Source organism: Meleagris gallopavo, chromosome 2, assembly GCF_000146605.3.
Source record: "Meleagris gallopavo isolate NT-WF06-2002-E0010 breed Aviagen turkey brand Nicholas breeding stock chromosome 2, Turkey_5.1, whole genome shotgun sequence".
NCBI classification, from domain to species: Eukaryota; Metazoa; Chordata; class Aves; order Galliformes; family Phasianidae; genus Meleagris; species Meleagris gallopavo.
The window spans coordinates 95,248,242-95,264,923 of record NC_015012.2 but is presented as its reverse complement, the minus strand read 5'-3'; positions in this window follow the sequence as shown (position 1 = coordinate 95,264,923).

The window sequence follows — 16,682 nt, the reverse complement described above, 5'->3', positions numbered from 1 at the left end:
TTTTTTGTGAAAACTGCAGCTGCATCTATTCCTCACTGTCACCTCCACCATCAACTCTGATTTTATACTCAGTGCTGAGACAGGAAAGGAAAACACACCCTCTCAGCTTTACAAAAGCTCTAGTGTTCCTTGTGTGATGACAAGTTTTGACAGATGAATCCGTACCAAACAGACCATGTCCCATCACCCCCAGTTCAGAGGCCCTTGGCCACAACAGTCTAATTCTTAACATCCTTAAGCATAAGTATGGCAAGCTGCGTTCTGTTTCAGAGACAAAACTGCTTCAGGTAACTCAGGAGAATTTGATCTGATTTGTTAACACAGTTCTTATTTTACATGGACATCCAGGGAAAATTAATCCACCAGGTTTGCTCTGCAGCTACGTCAACATTATTTAGGTCTTGGCATCACAGAGGTGAGATAATCTGGCACAAGCCAAATGAGGGACCTTTCTTCTAAAGGAAACTGTAGACTCACAAGATAATAGGAGGAGAAATGGGAAATTAGTAGCTGCTGCCAAAGCTTCCATGTTGTTCTGCATGTGGTAGCAGTTATAAAAAGGAGTCTTATTACCTCTAAATGCATCTGTGTCTAGGAACCAGGGGGCTGCATTCTCTTTTCATGCTTTTCGTGCCACTGGTTCCTAAGTAGGTGGTGGGCATCTGCTGATGTACACATGGCTTTATAGAAATGTTTCCATAATCCAATCAATTCTTCTTAAACTTCATTATTTTTGGCCACAGAACTGTAGGTGCTATTGTGCTCCATGAGCCAAGTCTGTTACCACTAGATAAGAAAGACATGGATAAAATTTGCATTTTTACATGTGCAAATGAGCTGTCCCCAGCTTCCCCTCCCCCCAAAGCTTTCTAATGCTTTGCTTTTTCAGGCCTTTTTTCTTTTTTTTTTTTTCCCCTGAAATACTTGCCAGGTGGTTAAAAAGCTTGTTTTTCTCTGTAAACACCATGAAATAAAGCACAATGCACTGCTTTATTTGTGATGATATATTAGTTTCTATGCATGTATAAAAATAGTTATGAGGCCAGAAAAAGCACCTACATGCTAGTGATTTTCTCCAGATTTATTGCATATCTTATACTTCTTCTACTTAAGCAACCTTCTATCTGTGCTGAGCAGGGTGAGTGCCTACAGGACAGAGCCCCTCCTTCTTTTGCACACATGCACGTACATATGAAACCAAAAACCTGCTTTTCATTAGCATAGCCAGCACAATGGAGGCAAGAGGGGAAGCAAGGGGAGAATTTGAGATTTATGGCGTCAGACATCTCATGTGAATGAATGTTCATGCCTTAATGTAACTAGTCGCAGATAGGAGATAAGCCTAGCACTGAAAAGCAATACTGCTGTTCCATATTGTGAATATACACACTAAGATTAAATTCTTTCTTGGTAGCTTCTTATTCCTATCTAATTTATTACTTAGGACACAAATCCCAAAGCATGCTGTATCGTTCACACTGCATACAGATGTGTACAGACTAAGCACACATGTGCAAAGGTACAACTGCTGTTGTGGATGAAGGGAGCTGTGTCAGCATAATGGCTGCAGTGAGGGGCTCCAGGCTAATGCACAGCACATACACAGAGCCCTGCATACACCCTACTCTGTTTACAAAAGCTCTGTGTGATCATTTGCCTTCATAGCAATTAAAGGCATTTTATAAACAAAATTTTTCCTCTCAGTTTTAGTTTAATTTTAGATATCAACTAATAAGAGCACAGTACATAAAAGAGGATTTTTATTTATTTTTTATTTATTTTTATTTATATTAAAAAATGGAATATCATTAATTCATGATTTTTTTTTTTTCTCATATTCAGCTGCAGAGACTTTTAGAAAATCTCTGATTTCTTGCTGAGAGATTGAACCAAGATACAGTCCAGTCATCCGAGTACAGCATGAGTAGTCACTAATTCTTGAGATTTTTTTTCCTTGTGCTGAATTTCCCTGGAACTGTGATCAGGTTGTTTCTCCTTTTTGTTCATAAATGCTCTTCTTAATACAGCAAATTATATCCACATGTTCCCAACGTCCATGCTTCATAGGTATTAAGGAATCAGATCCAGGTTGCAAATAGGTCCAAACTGATGAAATTCAATGCAGTTCATTCAGAATCCAGTGGCCTATCCATCATATTTGAGTTTTCCCACAGTATTGGCAGAGCAGCTCTGAAGATATATGTTGTTAAACACGATTCTTAAATGAAGGTCAGCCAATGTCCATTGTTACTGAATTAAATTAATCACATAGGTAAATACACTGGATGTATTAGTTACACTAGCAGTTAATTTAGTTAATCACTTTCAGCAGATGAAAGTTATTGTTCGTATTTCAAAGCTGAATAGTGATTTAGAGAAGAGGGAGGCTTCTTGTGTGTTTTCTCCCCCTACAAGTCAGTGTTAATAAGCCGAACTGCTGTGGGCTGATATCTACGTTAAGAATTGTCTGCTGGAGTCTTCCAAAGTTTTGCCACTGTGATATTCTCCCGATGAGACTCCCATCCCATGTGGCATTCAGCCAGACCCTTCATAGAGGAGCATGAACAAAATGAGATGAACAAAAACGATGGTTTTGGCGTATTAATAGACATTTGAAACATTTTAAGAAAATTGCAAATTCAGCCAGAACAATGTGGTTTTGATTGTCCCCTATGAGTCAGGCTCTCCAAATGGTTCCAGCTGGCCACAGCCCCATTGGCAGCCTCCAGGAGTGGAAGTGTCAGCTGTGGGGAAGGTGGGAGCTCGGCTCCGCTCCTTCCCTGGCTGCAGTTGGTGGAGCTTCCAAACCACCACACACTGCAGCAAACAGCTCTTTCCCTGGAACTTTTCTGCTGTTTAGGAAAACCTGAAAGGATCTTCAAGGTAAAATACTGTGAATGTGCATTTAGAAATGGAAGTCTTTCACCTCTGCTTGATCTACTGGGTGCCAGTCTGTACATCCATGAGCTGACACCAAGTGTCAAAGCATCAGGTAAAGAAGCTGAGAATGCCCTGACACTGGCCCAGGGACTGAAGCATTGCCTCAGTGCTGGGAGATACATGCCCAACATTTGCTAAGAGCTGATCAACGAGTTTAACTTGAACATTCAGTATCCTGAAGCTAATGTTGGGAAGGAAGTTCTTTGTTTTCTCTTTAGTTTTATGTTTGCAGACACCATTTCTTTTCCTTTTCTGAAAGACACTTACTCCTTTCTACTTTAGGTAATCTGAAACATTTTCTTGAATGCAAGTTTATGGGGAGGGGTAAGTTAAGAAAACAGTTGGTTTGATGCTTTTTTTTTCCTTGATTCAACAGCCACAGTGAAAAATCAATTCTTTACACAGCAGAGGAGGTTAGTGACCCTGACACAGATACAGGGCTGGAGCAAAACCAATGCAGAATATGATGCAATCTTGCGTTAGTCTACATTATTTAGCAAGCACCTTCTGAATGTGTGACACAGAAATAGGCAAAGTACACCACCCAGGTTCTCTTTTTTTCATGATTGATCTTTTAATGAAAAACACTGTAGAATTGTAATACGCTATTACTGCTATTATAATATTTATGTACTATGCTCACATTAATGTATTTTACTTTGCTTTATCTGTTCAGCTCCTCTCTGTAAGTACTAACACTCTCTCTATAAGAACTAACACTACAAGCCTGGCAATCAGACTGGCAATAAGAAGAGATTACAGTGAACATGGAAAAAAAAAGATAATATTCTTTTTTTGGTCCTTTTTACATTTTTATTATAGCTCATGTATATAACTATAAAAGAAAAATATTCAGAAGATCTGGAACAAAGAGAGAAGGGAAAAGGAATGCCAAGAAGGAATTTACCAGATAGTGATTTCATGTGGTTTTGCAATATATGCATTTTAACATAGGTAGATGTAAGTTAAATGAAAACTGACCATCCTGCAGAGTGTAAGAGGAATACCTTTGCTACTTGAATTTTTATATGAAAAATTTTATGTGACAAAAAAGAAAAATCTGATTTATTTATAGAAATCTGAGACATTTGAAAGATAGGGCTATCTTGAAACCTTTCCATTCTTTCTATTTAGTGAAGACACAACCTTTTATAATTCTTTATATCTTTATAATTCAAGATAATTCTCCATTTTGATATACTTGTACAAATCAAGGTAAGAAACTGGTGATGGAGGTGAATAATCCCTCAGATTGTTTTTTTAAGAAGGTCTCCTTTTCCATTTCTTCTATTGAGACTCCTAGCCCTCAAACATGGCAAAGATCAAACAGCACTAGGCATTTTCTGTAGTCAAATTTCTAAACTTCTTTTAATTCTCAGTTTTACCTCCAAAACCCAACATAGATTTTACTTAGCATTATATCACAGGCATCTCTTATATATTCTCAGGTCTTTGACTACTTTTGGTTGTTCTGCTATATATGATGTACAAATTCAGATAGATCTGGATACCATAGCCTATTCTTGACTACGTTTTGTCCTTGGAAAGTAATTTTATATTATTTCAGTTGTCACTAAACAAAGGAAAAATTAGTTTCCCTGACATACACACTCAGCATAAAAAGTTACATGCATCTTCTAAAAAACAGAATAGAATAGAATAGAATAGAATAGAATAGAATAGAATAGAAAAGTTGGAAGGGATCTTTTATGATCATATAATCAAAGAATCATGGAAACATAGAATGACTTGGTTTGGAATCATTCTCAGAGTTCATCCAGTTCCAACCCTCCTGCTATAGGCGGAGTAGTCCAAACCTAGATCAGGCTACCTAGGGCCCAACCAAACTGGCCTTGAATGTCTCCAGGGATGGGGCATTCACAACCTCTCTAGGTGGCCTGTTCCACATTCTCCATAAAAAACTTCCCCATAACATCTAATCTAAACCTTCTCTCCTTTAGTTTAAAACCATTCTCCCTTGTCCCAACACTGTCTATTCATGTAAAAAGTTCCCTTCTTCCTCTAATCTCTTTTTAAATTTTGGAAGGCCATGATGAGATTTCCCTAGAGCCTTGTCTTCTTCAAACCTCCAAATCTCAACTCCCTCAGCCTGTCCTCATAGGAGAGGTACTCCAGTCCTCTATCACCCTCGTGGCCCTCCTCTGGACCCTCTCCAACAGTTCTTGTACTGGGGGCCCGAGATCTGGACACAGTGCACCAGATGGACCTTGCAAAATGTCCTTCACAAAAAGGACAACCACCTCTCTTCCTGCTGTTCACTCCTCTTGATGCAGCTCAGGATACCATTGGCTTTCCAGTCTCAACACACTGCTGGCTCATGTTCAGCTCTTCATTCATCAGGATCTCCATCCACATCCTTCTCTCCAGGACTGCTCTCAATGAGAATCCTAGTCTGTACACTTCTTGGATTGTACAGACCCAAGTGCAACACCTTGTACTTGGCCTTGTTGAACCTCATTAGGTGATTGTTGAGTCCTACTGTCTGAGCTCTTCAGGGGTAACTGGAAAACATTGTCCAATAGCTTCTTAAACACTGGCAGAGGTGTTCAACATTTGAATGCATCAATCACCCCTTTAGAGTCGTAGAATTGTAGAATGTTTTAGGTTGGAAGGATCTTTAAATATCATCTATTTCCGACCTTTCTGCCATGGGGGGTGTAGCCAGTCACTAGATCAGACTGTCCAGGGCCCAATCCAACCTAGTCTTGAATGTTTCCAGAGCAGACTGTTCCAGTGTTTGACATTTCCCTGTTACAGCTCTGTGCTGTTCCCATTCTGCCATCAGTTCCCAGGAGCAGAGTCTGGCACCTTCCTCATCTTCCCCTCCTTAAAGAGCTGCAGGGAGCAATGAGGTCACCTCTCAGCTTTCTTGTGTGACAGCCCAAGCCCAATCATAAGGCTGTAAGTAATCTTATACTACATAAGCAAGGAAAGATTAGCTTTCTTTATATTGTAAGGTTAGAGACATCTGACAGGCACCAAAAACTAAGCATCTGTTGAAATTATCTTATTAATGCCTACTATTCTTATGTTGTTAATGGAGTTCTGTTGCATGTCTTTGAAGATTTTTAATCTGCCAAAGTTTAAGGAAAGTGAAACAAATATGATTTTTTTAATTTTATTTTTTAATTTTCCAGAGTCCCTCCAGGACCTCCAACTCATCCTACCAGTAATATAACATATTAAAAGTAATTACTTAAGAATTTCATCACTCAACTCATAAGCCCTATTTTAGGCAGGCTGACTAAGTATATGATTTCAGAGTCATATTTAAGTTTGAATAATAGATCAGTGTAAACAGTATGGAAAATTATTTCTAAATTTCAAAAAGTGATCTTACAGCATGATTTGGTTATTCCAAACATAGATTCCCACTTTGAAAAATAAAGCTCTGGCATTTGTAATTTGATACCTTTCATTCTATGTTAGCTGTAACTGAAAATTGAAAAAGGATATTCAGCTTTCAGTTATTAATATGATGTTGCAGATAATGAGTTCTGCCAGATTAGTACAGGCTGCTGAACTACAAGAAATATCTCTTGATTTGCATCAAAAAATGTCAAATAGTTATGGCATTTATATATGACATCTACATTAATGTGGAAGTAAGGCAGAATGTGTCAGGAGGTCAGCCTCATGTTTGTTTCCTTACTATAGATCCATTTTTTCCCAAGTATGAAAATACTACCGATGGTTAGGGGAAAGAAATGTAACAGGGGTTCAGATCACTACTGCAGGCATTGGGATATAGCTGAGGATGCAGTTGAGCTCTGTGGAGGCCATCATGAAACCACATGTGCTGTGCTAGCAGGATTAAAGACATCACGGTCAGCATAGGTGTGTTCACACCACCTACGTCAGCGCTGGCAAGGAAATTGTGTGGCTGTCTCTAAATAAACTCTGGCACTCCCAACCCTCAGGCAGTCTGTACTGCAGCCAATGCTGGCATTCAATAAACGCTTGTGGAGATCAGTGAGTTCGTGGCCAAGCTGTTCATCTTCCTTTGAATGTGACGACAGCACAGGCATTACAGGGAGTGGAGGTGAAAGCAGGCAGTGGATGATTTTCCTCACTCCCTGCAGTGATAAGCTGTGGTCCAGCAGACCAGCCAGTGTCTAGCCTGGTTTTCTCCTGAGGTGGGTGGTTAACTGCTTGGGGACTTGCAATGAATTCCCACAGATGTGCATACTGCCAGTGAAAACCAATGCCAGAGGATGTCATGAAGTCATTGCTTGTACTGACCCACCACTGAGGACAATTTGAGCTCACCAATGGGTGCTTGTAATGTGCACCAAAATGGATGAGATGCAGGATGAATGGAGATGGTCTGTGGGAACTCATTTCTGTCTTCAGAGAGCAGACCAGAGGCTAATGATGATACTGGTAGGTACCAATGAAGCCAGATACTGCTAACTAACCTCTTCTAGATCTTTAAAGTTCAACACACATCAGCTTCATTTTCTGAGTATCCTTGAAAGTTGCTCATTTTTAACAAGGCTGAATGGTTTGAGACTTCTGTCAAGCTAAACAACCTCTGGATCTGGCAGCTAGGTATCTTTTCCCTCTTTCCTCTGGGGTTCTGTCTCGTTGAACTTCTTAATCTTCAGCTGAAATACATCAACTGATTTGTAAGCATGAACCAAGATCCATACTTTCTCTACTGCCACATGAATTTCATGGCTACAGATACTCGTGCTTTCCTTTGTGTATGCATTTTTTTTTCTGACAGAAATAGTCTTTACATTTGCCATTTAAAGTCCACAGCTTCAGTGTGCAAAGCAGAGCTTCTCTCTCAGAAATCCCAGATTTTTATGGGTTGGCCCTTTCTCAGAAGGTACAGGATTGAAGCTCCTCATGAAGAGGGTAAAAATGAATGGAAGTTTTCCACATATTGAGAGGACTCACTACTTTATAAAATGGTGGATCTCTCTCTGAATATAAATCATGAGTCTAACTGTTTCTTCATTTGAAAGAAATTGTCAACTGTAATGAATGGGGAGTGAATCTGGAGAAGAAAGGTACATTTTCTGCTTTAAATTTGAAGGGATAAGACAAATTCTAATGCTTAAGTTTTGGCTTTATGAATATTGCTTTGAAGTACCTGACTGTTTCTCATACACTGCCTAGGAGCCAAGGCTTTCAGCATTAGGCTGCCATTTGTCAGCTGAGTGCCGTGGCTTTTGAGATCCTTCTTTGTTTTGGTCTTAGTCTTATGGGGTCTTATGTTCATGAAATTTGAATTCACTGATTAATACAGCAATCTCAATTTAGTTGTTCACACTAAGGTATTTTGAGTCTCCTGATATTTCATTAAGCTGAAAACAGGAAATAACTGTTACTGTGATGGAGTGATACAAGTAATAACTGTTGAGAGATGCTGACTTTAACAGCAACGATAGACTAGGGTGTAGGTTAAAGATCTGTGGTGAGCAAGGAACTGAGCCCCTGAAACAGGTTAGGAAAGGTCCTGTGCTAAGTCACAATCTGCCCTAAAAGCAGACACTTCAAAAATCACCTGTGCAGCCCGATCTGATGGGGTGTCAGCCATGGCTTCGTGAAAATCTGGCTCCTGTGGTCATGCACAAAACACAGCTGTATCCTGTTGTCTACAGACTTAAACAGATATACCATAAGAACATGTGCACTTATATCTTGTATGCAAAACAGGATGGACAGATTTCATTATTTCTAAATCCTCTGATATTTGAAGATAGGATTTCTTCTCAGGATCTACATAAAAATCTCATACTGCATATCAAAGAGAAAGTCTGGAGAGTCCTTGCTCTAGGTAATCAAATGATATGAAGTAGTAAAATCTGAAAGAAAAACTTCTAAATTAGTTTCAGAAATTTTGGAGTCTCAAATATTTTTTTTTTTAATATTTGAAATTACAATATTGATACGTAATGTTATCATTGGAAAAGTACTCAGAATGTGTATAGATTCTAAACTATTTAAATTATTATTTTATTTGTACTTGTAATAAATACAGTTTGAACTGCATGTATAATTTCATGTAAGACACACAATCATCCACAAAGACATGGTTTGCCTCCTTCATCACAGAATGAATCTTGTATCTCTTACCTCAACATAAATGGATAGAGAGTCCAATGATTTACCACATTCACTTGCTGTTCATTTCCTGTTGTACAGTCCTGAAGGTTGGCACATTTTTCCTTGTAACTCAAGAACAGATTTTTCTCAAATATATTTCTCCCTACTACATATTTTCAACTTGACAAAAGCTATTGAAATTATTCAGTATTGTCTGTAGTGGGTTTGTTTGCAAGTTATCTGGTTTATCTAGGTGTCAGGATCTGCTATTGTGACAGACAACAGAGACTTGATTTTGGGCTCATAGTTTTTGACATGGTGGGCATAGCATCAGCCTGCTACCATCGTTGCCCAGTTTCCGTAATTCTTATTTCTATAAAAGCCAGGCTTCCAAGCCAGCACAGCTGTGAGAGACCATTATCCTGGGGGACAGATCTCAGTGCAGGGTCATCCTTCCCCAGTTTGCTCAGGTAACAGCAGTCCCACAGCCTCCATCTGCCATGGTAATGGCATTTTGCCTTCTGATCTATGAGGGTCTACTCAAAAGCCCTAAGTACCAGGCTGGGATGGCACCAAGCCCCACTTCTTATTGTACCCATGACTGCAGATAGGGTTACTCAAGTTGACTAGAGACACCTAAGAGAGGCAGCAGATAATGAAGTGCAACAGCTCAGTCTGACCTAACACAGGAATTTGCAGCTATCCAGGAGTTAATAGAGCCTTGCACCAACTACAGACATAAGAGCTTTTCTGAAGAGGCAGGTATATCTCCCACCTCAACTGCTCTGAGCTCTTTGGTAGCCTGCTTCTTGCTGAGGCTGGCATCATGCCACACTATTTGGAGCACTGCATGTACATGTATGGAGCCATGTTTTCTGATGCTCTACATCTTAAGTGCTAATCTACACTAGGTAGGGTGGATGATGAGCATTCCTCTTCTGTTTCAGTAGTGTTAAAAATTCTGCAGTAATATAAATGAGCACACAAGAGTGTGGGGAATGGCAAATCCAGCTTGTATTCTTTTACTCTTTCAACACACGCCTGGTATATTCACAGAGATTAGTTTGACTGGATAATATTAATAAATTTTCTTTCCTTTTCTTTCTTTCTTTCTTTCTTTTTTTTAAGCCCTTTTCATTAACAGTAAAATATCATAAGCAATTCCTTGAGGAATTTGGGGTTTACCAAAGTTCCTTTGAAAAATGGCAAAGTAGTTTTGAATTTTAGAGCTGCAATTAGCTTTACAGATCAGACATAAAGCTGATTTACACAAGCACTGAGAACAGATAGCTCTCATCAAGTATAATTGGAGCCATGGGTTCTTAGCCTGGAAAGTCAGTCCCTCAACTTCTATATTTTGAATATCTAAATGGTAAAGATCCAAAGTAGGGTATTAACATAATATTTATGAGAACATATTAATCCAGTAACAGGGAGAAGCAAAAATATTTCCTCACACAAGGCAAAATGTTAGAGCTAGGTTTTACACTCCTTATGAAGACATAATAGTCATTCTCCTAGGCACCCCATTTTCCCCCTCAAAACTATTTCAAATTAAACTTAAAATAGAACTGAAAGGAACTAAAATCAAAAAGCAACCAAAAGGTTCAAGTCCCCCAGTTCACTCAGTTATTGCCTTCATAAATCAAAACTAGATGGCAGATGAATTGGCTTTACTTAGTTTGTTGTTTATTTGCCATGCAGTTATGGGGCCATGAAAAGCAAAACAAGATGATCATTGTTTCAACCAGACCTAGAGCCATTAAGCTTATCCTCCATTGCCTACTCTAGTTTTTCTGTCCAGAATAGATAAAGCAAGAAGCAACATGCTATTTGTCTGTTGCCTTATTTATCCTCACTCTTAAATCTCTGATTGACTCAACTGTGATGTAAAGGGATTCAGTATCATCATGGAAGTTTTTGGAGAAAGTTACATAGCAAATGGCACCCTCGCTGGAAAAGGTAAATGACACAGAAATCACAGTTGTTTTAAGAGCCAGAACTCTCTGATATTTTTGGAGCATAATGAATTTTTAGACATTTTCACTGCAAATAATAAAAGTGGAACTAGCCGTAGGTACTGCTATGCCTTCTTGGACCTTTTTATGAGTGCTAAATAATGGCTGCTTGACACTTTCAAACTGAAATGAAAGATGGCATGAGCAAGTTAAACATACAGGCAGATAAGATGAATTGCCCTGTCAGAGCATTCCTCTTCATCATCTCCAAACAACTCTGCAATTAAAAAAAAAAGTCATTGTTTACTTATGTGAATTAAAAAAAAGAAAAAAAGGAGAGACCTTCTGATGACACCATGGAAAGCTCTAGTTTTTGTTATGGCTCCGGCCTTCTCCCTAACCCACTCTCATGGGCCCTCAGAATTTACAGAATTTACAGAGCTCTCACTGAAAGATTAGGACCTCTGATGAGTTGTCCTTTTCAATTGCTAACACCAGCACTTCTTTCCTTTTCTATATTTGGGTTTCAGAAACATATGGATGGTTTTACTTTGCCGTCAGTAGGACCCTCATGAATAATGGTCCATTATTGTCATAGCCGCCAACTTGCACAGAAAAATTCCCAAGTGTCAAATTGTGGCTACTAATATAAACAAACAAATTGAAGAATACAGACTCCTCCCTGTGCCTTGGCAACCCTCCCAAAAAAACAGCTTTATTTATAATCTCCTCTGCCTCAGTTGCTCTCCTTTCATGATTACTTCATTTGTTGAGGTTGTATATAAAAGAAAACAAAATGGAGACCCACCAAAAATTGCTCTCAGGATTCTTCAAGCGTATACCATGCATTTTGTGACTTCAGCATGAAGGGAAGGTGTAATTTTCATAGCTGGGAATCCTCTATACTGATACTGATATCTCTGTCTTCACAGCTGAAAGAATCCTCTTCTATACTGAAGAATGGTGAGAGGTATAGGACAGTGTTGTTATTCAGTTATTTTTAAAGTACAGAGTTAGAATGACATTTCTGATGTAGTTTCTCCACCTGTAATATGTGGCAAATAATGCTACTGTCTTGAATGGATTCATTGTAGATTTGCAGGTAGTTTAAATGAAAACACATTTTTACTTAAATATTAAAACATGCTCATTAAACTTGCTTTTGGCTGTGTTTATACCTCTCCCCGCTGCAGTGCCACAATGTCTGGTGTGTCTTTTTTCTTTCGAATAGCCAAACAGCTGTGAAAAAGCACAAACCAATTTTTCTGTTCAAAACCCCATTATGCTAGGAAAAGAAAAATAAACAACAGTAAAGACAAGACCATTCCCTCTGCATTCAATCACCACGATGAGAGAAAATGCACATTTTTTGTAATCAGAGCTGTACAAAGCCTTCAAGTGCTGTGATATGTGGATGGAGGCAGATTACTGGGTCAGTTCACATGATCTGTGCTGATATTACTCAGCGTGATATCATGCAAACATTTTCCCAAACATTTGCTCTGCTTGACAATGTTCACCAGGATACCTGCCTACTTTCACCTGGTTGGAGTTACCGCAGTGAAGAGTAAAACTTGCATCATCTGGGGTTGGTGGCCAGACACAGACATCCCCTCCTGGATCCAGCCACACAAGTGGAAGGCATTACTCTTTGTGTGAGGTACAGTCAGCTGGGCTCACTCACATCACCAGTGGAAACCGTGGGAGCTGAACCCGTCGATTTTGTCTGAAACAGATTAAGGAATACCAATGGCTCTGCCAGCAAAACTATGGGGTGAGAACTCCGACAGGCAGAAAGCAAAGAGCATCGAGTAGGTACCAGGGAGAGGAAATTTCTTCCCCTCCAGGGCTGGCCTTAGAGGAAAACGTCTGTGAAAAAAGGAATGGCTCCAGAGAAGCAGAGTGGCTCAGTGGTGTCAGCGGCAGGAGCTGCCTCACTCTCCTCGTACAGACAGACTTGGAGCAGAACAGTCTTGTTCATTCCCGGTCTGAGACAATACCCATTCAAATAGATGGAACTAATCCCACTAACACGGGCGTGTTGAACAGCCTTTGGCTGCTCCTCTAAGACTGCTGACAAGGGCCAGTAGTGACTGTGGGATCTGCGGTTAAAGCTGAAATCGTTTCCCTGATTTCACTGGGGAGAGAGGCAGCAAACCAGGTCCAGCTGGTGCTGGAAGTAGCTCTGCGCCCAGCAAATTTGGTCAGGAGTTTCCCTCTGCTTCTCAGAAAAGCTGTTGTCCCCTGAAATCCACTGGGCTGGGGAGCCAGCCCCTAATCGCCAGTACCTGACGTACAAGGCTTTATTTCTGACTTGGAGATGAAACAATGGAATTGAGTTCGAATTATAACCCAATTTGGGCACAGCTTGCGAACTACAGTCCTCTTCGGGAAGATATTTGTTCATGACATCTAGAAAGGCTTAAATGAAGTCCCAGGAAGTGCCTGTGCCAATGCTGGAGTGAGGACAGCATAGAGCCTGACTGTACCTCTACCCAAAACCATGTGGAGAGGCAGCAACCAGTTTGGAGGTTCTCTGGAAAAAGCATCCTTCCCATCCATTCTTTCTCAAAGTCCACTCCCATGTGAAGAAGGCTCACACAGACATGAGACCCAACTGTAAGAGGGACTTTGGGGCTGGTTTCTCTGGGCCTTACTTCCTCTTCCTCACTGCCATGTCCCTGTGCTTCCCTTCTCTCTGTCACTGCCGCAACCTGCAGGGTGAGCATCTGCAGTTCTCATCCCTGGGGCCACTGGGAGGCCACGCCAGACCTGACGTCAAGAGGGTGAGATGAGAAAACAGCAATGCACTGACAGCTTCCCCTACACAAAATCCCCAAATCCCACATGGCATTTGCAAATCCAGCAGACGCGCTTATTCTCCTCTGTCTCCCCACTGGCTGCTGCCAGTGGGCACTGTTTTAGGGAGGTACACAGCATTTGCTGCTCCTTGATGGAAAAGCACAGAGGCACAGTGGCACTGGAGCAGCAACCCTCTCTACAGCAGAGGCCCCTCTGCTATTGATTTCTACCCATTCAGCCCTGCTGTGGTATATAAAACAGGCTTAGCATGAACAGTTTGCACTAGGGCTAGATTTATTCTCGGTGAGCACAGTTGTGCCTGACATTAGAAACACATCTCGTGCAGAATCTCATTTTTAACATCCGCTATAACGTGCTTTATTTCAGCACTTTCAACAAAGGAAAGGAGGATTTGGGAAGCAAACAAAAAATTAACCCAACATGTTCCAGAGGCTTCTAATGTAGGATAACCTGCAAAACCAGAATTTGCCATATGCTAGAAGTATCATGTATTTCTTATACCTGTGGGAAAGATTTTTCTCTGCTACATGAAATGGACTGTATTACAAACAGCTTGTTAAATGTGTGACAGATCGGCTTGAAACGATGGTTCTTGTACTCTGCAGGACTGCACATTTGCTAATAAACTGACTACATATACAAACAGTCTGTTCCAGGGTTTAAGCTCCTATTACACTGGTTCATGTTTCAACATGCAGCCACTCTGTAGTTTGTGTTTTCAGCAGAAGGGGTAAGTGGATGCATATGCATTACAATTCCAGACATCATTCCGTACCAGATGTGGTGCCTTTATTTTTAGTACTGCAGGAGTGTCTGCTGACCCTTTCTCACCCCACGTCTAATGAAAGATTGACTGCTCTGGGTTTTCTTATGGTGAATTATATATTACAGGACAGTGGATTTAAAAATTAATTCAAGATTAATTTAGGGCTGACTGCACATGGAATTATTTGGCCAACAGATGAAAAATGAAAATTTCACTACAAAGAAAAAAAATTGTAGAAGTGTCAAATTTTAATCCAATTTTCTATAAAGAATGATCATGTTCTGAGACCCTTCTGAGGACGACAATTAATCATTCAGAGTGATACCCCCTTTCCACTTGCTATGCAAGCTCTCCTCAGAGCCAGTGCACCATCCGTGCTCCTCTGAAGCTGGGATTCATGTGTTCAGTCAGTAAAATAAATTAAAACTGTACCAAATGGCTCCAGATTCAGGAAAACACAATGGCTGAAGCACACACTTAGGTGAAAGGAGGCACAGCTATTGCATGGACTGAAGGAGAAAAGAATGTAGTACCACCTCTAGCCAGATTTACAGCTTCTATGAGGGCTTGTAACTTTTTAGGCAAATGAGAAATGAATCAAAAGGCAGAAAATTGATCTCTTTCATTTAAGGATCTGTTAAATTTTAATGGTGGTGTTAGATATAATGCAGATACCTCTGCTTCACTAAATCAAAAGACAAACACCAAATCAACTAAATTTTATCTTTTTTATTTAACTGTGGTGGGGATTTTATATTAAATAAAATAAAAAGAGAAAACTAATGAAAAGCAGAGTAAAGAGACGAATGCTTCGAGTTCACCTTATTGAGTAAGGAAATAAATACTGTGAAAGAGAAATAAATCACAATCATAAATAAATAACTGCTTTTAATGGGTTAAAAGGAATTGTTGCTGTAAACAAGGCTGCACTAAATTAAACTCTCCTGTTGTGATTTCAGTGACAGAGTTCCACGCTTATTCTCTTTCAGTCTAAGTATTTTAATACTACAGATATCTTATTGCTTGTAGAAAGTCTCCTTTCGTAGACAGAACATGTATGGAGGATGAAAAGAGGAAACAGAGAAAATGCACTGTGTTCTTTAACTGCCACAGTCATCTCCAGAAATCATTTTTCTGTATTTTCACATCCACTGGCTTTGTTGTTAGCGCTGTGGGTTTTTTTCCCCATCAGTTCTTAAAAATTATCGGTGCCTTTTTTTCCAGAGTGATGAATGTACAGTGGAGGATGAAGCCTCATGCAAATGCAACTGAGTGAAATAGAATGAATTTCCCCTTATTGAACAGAAAACATTTAAAGGCCTTGCTGCAACATATGAACCAAACACACAGAATACATTACGGACAAATTAGCTGGGCAGCCATGGATGCAGCATAAAAATTGCATCAAATTGAGGGCTGCAGCCTTCGGGAACAGAGCAGCTAATCAGCATACGCTCCCCCTACCTCCATGCACATTGTGAGCCTCTCTCTGCCTTGTTACCTTATGAGAGAGGAAAACATTTTAAAAGGGATTCCTGAAGGCTGCCTGATTTCTTGCTGAATCAGCCAGCTTGTCACTGAATTGATTTCTGCACCTTCTGCTGGATGAAAACTAGAAAATGTTTTTAATTGAACATGTCTTTCATTTACACAACATGCTGGAGCAGATGAGAAAAGGCTGAGAAGGGCAATGAATGTATCTTGTATTCATATAATGTAACAGTGATGAGGTCTTTTATGTGTTGGAAATGGATGGCTATTTAATATGCATTATTTACCAGAAGACGATGTATATACCATTAAATGTATGTAACAGAAACATAAATGCAGGAGCATTTCATTCTGAAAAATAAATGGAATCCAATATCGAGGGAGGTATTGAATAGGAACATGCTGCAAGAAAAGGTGAATAAGAATAAGACCCTGCTGATCCCATGTTCAGACACCGATGACATTGGAAATTGTTTTGACAATAAGATCACTAGGTTTCACATTGATCTGCTGAGGTTCAAGTACATGTATTTTCATTGTACTAGCAGGAGAAAGGTAATTTTGCTAACTCTGTTTTAATGGATTTTTTTTACTCCTCACTGTAGCCATTATATTTCCTGCAAAAA